Genomic DNA, 7,895 nt, shown 5'->3' with positions numbered 1-7,895 from the left:
GCCTTTATTTTTTTAATCGTTCTAATCTTTCATGTGTGAGAGGCACTAGATGTCTTTTCTTGATCCCTTCAAAATTCATATATGTGATATGCAAATGATAACAAATAATCAGCCTGAACAATAAACACTAAGATGGTAATATAAGTTGCAAAAGGAATAACCAAAGCCAAACACAAAACGAAAACCCAACAATCATAGCGTCAGACATAATCACATGTATTACAGATGGTGGAGAAAAAAAAACAAAAAAACGTTTGATGTAAAGCATAATGTGATCAAATGAAATCAAGCTAGAATCCTGAAATGACAGCAAACAGGAACACCCTTGAAAACTGTGTACATATTTATTGACATTATATTTACATACAAGAAAATTGAAACGCTGTCAGTACGCTGGACTGTAAACAGGAAACATTCCTTTCTTTCTTTCTTTCTTAAACAATGGTATTGTTTTTCCAATAAAGTATCCCCAAGCCTGCCAAATCTTCCAGTGTCAGAATATAAGGCTTTAACGTCTTCAGATTAATAACCGTGTTGCAATTGCAACGTGTTAAAACAGCCAACCATTTCACAAGACTTGCACAGAAACTGCCAAAATCTCATTAATGCTTTTCACCTTATCAATGAAATGAGGATGTGACTTAATTGCAAGTGTGAATTTAAAAAAATATATATATATCTGAACAGCCTTTTGATGGGGAGTCATCACACTGCACTGTATTATTTAAGAGAGCATACATTGTGAAATATCCAAATGAATAAAGAGAGAAAATATGCTCTTTTTAATCCAATAAAACAAAGTTTTTCAAATGTGTCAATAATGAGGATTCATTAAAATAATAAAAGAATATTAGAAATGCCTTCCACAAAAGTGTTGTTTGTATAACTTCACAAATTGGTGCATGACTTTATCCTCCTAAGTGCTTATGAAAAATACTTCTATAAAGTTAGTTGGTTCCTAAGAAATTAATTCTGAGAAGTAATTCTATATTCTATAGAATTCTATAAGACCCAATATAAAGTAATATATACAAACTTCTCTTATTTTGCTAATCAGTAACAAAAGTATAGATTCCAATTTTTTTTTTTTTAATCCAGATCTATTCATTTATATAAAAATTGATTACAAATTAAATTCATGCATACAGTGACTTGACTGGAGTGATTTTTCGAGCCAAGTTCTATGAGTTAAAATATTTTTTTCATTGGGCATAAAGTAAGTCATTCCTGGTGTCAGAGTAAAAAAGCCTCACTGAAAGAAAGTCTTCACTGAATTAATTTCCTGAAAGTAAGCTATTTTCAAGGAGCTATCAAGTATATTTTGGATATTATTTCATAGAAAGAAGCGAAGCAGTTTTGGTAAAATATTATATATATTTGGGGGGGAAAAATTAAAGTCAAAAAGTCATGCAGTGTGACCAACAATGTCATGAGGTTCAACAAACATGCAAAAAAAAAAAAAATGCAGGAAAACAACATAAAAACAGGAAAAGATCTGAGTGAGCGGACCCTCAAGAAGAGCGTCATGACTGTGTGTCAAGGTCAGGAAGAATATTTCCATTTCTTTAAGTTGGACAATCTGTAAATACATCTGTTGTTCACATAAGTAACAGCCTTCTGTCTTTTTATTGTAAAGATAAAGATAACTGTTCACACATCAGCAGATGATTTCAGTCATCGAAAATTACCTTTAAACACTCTGCCGTTTTCTCCATTCACCTGGAAAAGCAATTTTTTTTTTTAATATCTGCCCATTTTTTACTTCCAAAGTGACAGGCGTTGCACAGAGTAATTGCGTCATCTCTGTCCAAACTTTATGAATGGCTCAAAGCGCGTTCTCACTTTGTACATGCCCATGCCAGTAATTATATGGCCTTGTTCTCTCATGCATTAACATTTTACAACTGTAAAGTTACAGTTTCTCTTTTAGGAATATTCCTCAACAGGTCCTGATCACACATGATTGCTAAACTGTAAAATGTCAACAATGGTACATAAAAGCCAGTATGTGTGAACGCACCTACTGATCAAGCTACATATTTATATTAATTAAAAAAAAATAATAATGTAAATGCTATTCTCATACATATACTGGTACACACTACCAGGTTCCTAAATAACACAGAATCTACAGAATTCCTTAATATCAGCTGTTAAGCAAGTATTCTGGTGATTATTTTTATAATAAATCTGATAAAAAGAACACATTTTATTTTTAGTATTATATTTAAACGAGTTGTGCGACATCCAAATCATGCCCTGTAGTCTTCAAATAATGTGCAAAAAATACTATAAAATGTATAGTACATAAAAAATAAACATCCAAAAGACAAACAATATAAAACAAAATTACAAGCTAAATGTTTGTAAAGGTGCAAAGTAAAAATGTTGGTAAGATCTGCACACACATTCCTTCACATTATAATTAAGTCTGTCAGTCAATTACCATTTTTAATCTAATTAAAAATAATGGCAAAAAAACTGACTATGAAAATACCCACAATGTTACTTAAAGCTATTGTTGCGTTAAATGAGAAAGTACTATATAAAGTATTTTAAGTTGAACCTGTTTTGTGGGACAAGCTCTTGTGCAAAATGGAAATATTTGCATTATAATCAAGGTAAACCATATGGATTGGTGAAAAACCTTGCATCGGCATTGAACAATACAAGCACTCTGTGAACGCACTTGACACAGCAACCTTCTTTAAAAAAAAAAAAAAGATTATAGATTGCTCTCATACTTGTGCCGTACACTTTTTTTCCTGCCGTATCTTGCTCTGTGACCCCTGCAACTATCGATTACAATCAATTCCTTATTGCAGTCCTAATCAAAAAGGTAACACCCAACAAAAGATTCATAGTAGGCTATATAAATATCATTCTTTGTTCTCTGCTTTTTGTAGATTGCAGATTGTGTTCGACTGGCTAGAAAACAATACAGTCACACTTCCAACTCATGTCCCTCTGTCAAATCGCCTTAGTAAAATCAACTGTCCTGGATCATACAAGAACTGACTTAACACAATAGTACACACGGTATGCCTCGCATTTGGGGTGGATAATAATAATATATAATGCTATAGATTTACATTTGGCAAAATGATCCACAATATTGGCAGTCGCTGTGCTAGAAAAAGATTCACAGAGTAAAAATCTGATTCCGTATTCTGTGCTTTCGCCAGTTAGTGAGGAAATTGTAGATTAAAAAATCTGAAAAATTGTGTTAGACTGGCCAGCAAACGGTTCACGCGCGTGCCCCTCTGCCAAATTGCCTTGGCAACAATAGCCGTCCTGGCAACAGGTATGTACACCTATGTACACAGTTTTCAAGGCCATTCCTACTTCAAAACGTTCGAAACGTTTCCTCAGTTCTGCAGCTGTCCTCTTTAAGCTGGCCCAGTTCATACATACCCATAAAAACGTCAAGTGCTCTTTCCAAAATGGCCACATAATACTGAGTAGGATAAACAACACCTGGATAGAGACACTGCAATAACGTGAGGCTTGTTCCCTCCCCTCTGAACCAGACACAAGTCACAGACGAATGTCCTCAAACTATAGCAACACACAACACAGAGTGATCCTGTTTAAAGCCAGGGTCTCAGGGGAAAGAATACGCCTTTAAAATATTTACATAAAGATACACAATCCTGACCTTGTTGTTCTTGAAGCTCCTTTTTAGCAGCTGGAATCTTACGTGATTAAAGAGATATTTTTACGTTTTATATTTGTGGAGTGAATCAAACATTGGGGTTTGTGCGTGTGCGTGCGTGCATTTGATGACAGTTGTTGTCTTCCCAGAAACGTGATACATTATATATCTGTCCCGCCAGATCCTCCGCTGTTTTGTGCGGCACACCAGCGATCGTCTTCAAAAACTAGTCCTTGCCAGGAACAATAAAGACTTGTTAACAACGTGGAGTGGTAATGTGTTAAACAGCCTTTGTTGTTACAGCCTTTGCCCGATTCGGCGTTTCTGTTAGCCTGTGCCCGTCCTGTTGGAGCAGGGAACACGTTTGGAGCTGCCCTTTTCTCCAAAATGGAGGACATTCTATCTGCTGTGCTCCAAAGCAGCTCCCTCCCTTGCGTTCGTCAGGCCCGTTTTATACAGCCCGGTTGTAAACAAATAAGAAGTAAACTTGGCCAAACTCTGAGAGAGAACTCTTTGACTACCTCTGTTTTATTTTTTCATCTCTCTTTTACAAACCATTTCCAGATATTTTCCTTTAGAAATGGCAGTGAGCTCACTAAGACTTGTAGAAAACCATATGAGCGCCGGGGTTAGCTGAGGACACGAAAGCACCTTGGCAAACATACAACTTCCCTATTAGAATCCAAGATACATTTTTCACATCAGTGAAATGCCTGTGTACTCGTTTATGCATTTAAAGAGACACGCTGAAAAGATCCTCGCGCGGCTCGGCTAAAATATAAGAGAAAAGCACAAAAAGGCATCTTTTTTATTATTTGCATGTAGCACAAAAACAAACTCAAACACGTTTGATAGGGACAGACCTTGGGAAGGCGTGCAGCCAAACAAAAGTGTTTACGTTGTGACAAACTCATACGGAAAGCATACTCTCTCTTATTTCACCAGCAAACTTTGGGAGCGAAAAGGGAGAAAAAAGGGAGACAATTATGTATGCAAAAGGGCGGGAAAGAGTTGCTGGCACGCTCGGTGTGGAAAATCCCCATTGTACCAAAGCCACTCTTCGTTCTGAGGTAAATGTTTCTAGTCTGCCAGGTGAGGCCTAAACCTGGCTGCCTAAAACTGGTTTTCCTGCTCTATGTGGGTGTGTGAATAAGATAGCGCGGGTAGGTGACGCTGCCTCACGCTCGGGTCATCTGAGGCGAGAGCCGTAGAGTTCACAGTACAACCTGTGATGCGTTACAACTTGGGAAAAACTGCAAGGTGAATAACGCCTCAGATGCAGCTGCCGTTCACACAATTGCACTTGTGCGAAAGACAAAGGGGTCTCAACTTTGACCCGGATTTGCCGTAGAGTCCAGGCCTATATTAAGAATTCCCTTTTAGACCCGCAAGCTGTTGCGTCCCACTGACAACCAACAAACGCATACACACACAGAAATATGACGTGCATCAAAGATCCAGTGTGTCCAACCACATTCTTAAAAATACGGTGAAAATTAGGGAATCACTCATCGAGACTAACCTCGCATTCAGGAAAAAAGAATAGATTTTATTCCTCTAAGATAAAGCCTAAGGGTAAGGGAATGTTCAGCTCAATTAGGAAAAGTGGATAGCTCACTAATTCTGATAGATCTCTCAGATTAAACTGTCAAGTAATTGCATTGCGAGCATTCACTAAAAGCAAAAAAAAAACTTCACAGCCCAATTACAGTCCAATTCTAGACGTTTTCTCAAGGGCTAACATATGCATCTGAGTTTCATAGCATCAACAGAAACTGTTTCGAGATCAGTGTGAAAACCAAACAGCTACTGTATTTTTACTTTGAATGGAAAATAATGGAAATAATAACAAACTCCTCGAGCCAACTCGAATATTGATTTATTTTACATGTATTTCTGTAAATCGGCTGAATAGAGGAGTCATATTTTTATTGTTGTGGACCCTTGGAAGAGAGCAGAGAAAATCAAAGCGTGAAGAAATTGCCTGCGTCTGTGTCTGACCATTGTTACCATGGTTTCCCCTCAGGCTATGTCATGAGTTTTGATGCAAAACTGTTCTTCGACGTAAGAGCACCATCATCATGTACTAAAATTCTCAATGGATCTACATAAGCCATACTTCTCAGCTCAGCATGGCATCTAGTTAGCTCTAGCTCTGACTTTTAAAGTTGCATATTAATGCCTTTTTGCCATATTTACATGTTGCCAGTAAATGGTGTAATCTGTTTTGGAAAAATCAAGGGAAAGCAATATAAACAGCCCTAAAGTAAAATGACTCCTCCTACTGGTTAGGCCCAGAACATCAGAATAAATAAAAAGAACTGTTGTCATGCACATTGGCATAATTAAAACCCCACAATCTGCATTGTGCAAAAATAACAGATAGCACGATATCAACTCGGGAGGGAGTGCCGTTGACCATCCTATGGTCAAGGATTTCCTCAACCATGTAAAGGCCTCCAGATGCGAGATACCGTGCCATAAAAAAATGAATAATCAAACTGATAATTGTTATGATAGGAAATATCATATAGCATATGTCCGGTTGACATGTAGGTGTTATAACTACATCATAAAAAGCAAAGCCAAAAGGTCAAACGCCTATAATGCATACATAAAATATTAATACCCTGCCCTACTGTCAATACTACATACCATAAGAATGTGTATTTGGAAATTAAGCTGAGGTACCAAAATGTAATATTTTCAACACCTGCACCCTTCAATACTTATATCTAGGTTTAAATATGTATAGATATATGTTTTATATAATGCATAGCTGGACATGTGCAGAATGCTTTTGGCTCTGTAATATTTTCTACGGTTAGAATACAACATGTGATACACATCCAAATACAGCACGTGTTGCACTCAAATAAACAGCATTGTCTGATCATAAGATTTCTTAAAGACGATTTAACTGACTCTGACCTTGACATTTAATTACATTAGTAAAGGTCACCATGCAAACTGGGGAGATGGTTAAGATATCCCTGTAATCTGACTTTAGTTACCTCAGGTCTGACGGTACAGCAAACAGCGTAACAGTAAACAATGCTATCAAGTAGCAAATAATTTGAAAGGCCTGTCCCACCGTCACAAATCATCTTACAATAATAAGCATGCAAATCTGTAATTGTTTAATTGTAATTTAGCATTTTTCTAAAGCGTCATTCTGTCGAATAATCAATTGCAAACCAACTGACAAACTCTTTAAAAGTCTCTCGCAGTGGCATGTGAGCATTACGTTTGAAGCACTAAGAGGGTTTGATGTTTCCAAAATAAACAGCACACAATGCCTCCTTTTGATCTGCGAATCCCAATATTCCTAAGATCATGATTCATTTGTTGTCTTTTGGTCACAATTATCAGTTCCATCTCCCCAAAAATAGACAAAAAGAATATGTTTAACGTTTTTCAAACTTTAGTAAACATAGGAATATAAACTAAAATTATAGAAGCTGCCACTAACCCTAAAAGTCTATATGCATTAACACCGCATCTATCACAAGCAAAGTAAATAAACAAATAATCATGCACAGAAATTAAACCACTTTGCTGTATCGTTAAACATCCACAAACAATATTCAAAGGTCATGGAGCATGAATACATAAAAAAAAAAAAAAAAAAAAAAAAAAAACGTGTTTGAAGTCAAACACATTATGATCAGGACATGTTATATTGCCACAATAATGGATAAACTCAATGAGCTGATCATTATATAAGCTAAGATCAATATACACCCCAGATCAATAATCACATTAATAAACACATTGCTCATTAGTGCAATTTTTTTTAATAATACGTTAAAAAAAAAAATCAAGCCAAATAAAAATACAGCCTTACATGTATATATTAATGTTGGGAAAAGCTCCTACGAAAAAGATACATTTTGTTCTAAAACGTCTTCTAGTTAATGTTTATACGATATCACTTACTAACAATGCCTTATTGTAGTTCTTCAATACTTAGAAAGAAACATAAAGCCACTTAAGAATGACCAGCTCTCACAGGTACGTCCAGGTGCATATTGTATTAAAAGTTAAAACGTCTGTACAGACAAAGGTGTCACATATTTCTAAGCAAAACATAACTTACATAGCATAAAGATAATCTCAATTCTCAAAAGCAATCTGGTTTAATTAACTATAGTACATTAGCACGTGAAAACCAACTGCAGAATATACGGAATACAGTGCGACTCTTGTAACTTCCAGAACGTGTATTTGTACTTGCAAC

The sequence above is a fragment of the Garra rufa genome, chromosome 5, assembly GCF_049309525.1.
Source record: "Garra rufa chromosome 5, GarRuf1.0, whole genome shotgun sequence".
NCBI lineage: Eukaryota > Metazoa > Chordata > Actinopteri > Cypriniformes > Cyprinidae > Garra > Garra rufa.
This window is presented reverse-complemented; position numbering follows the sequence as displayed.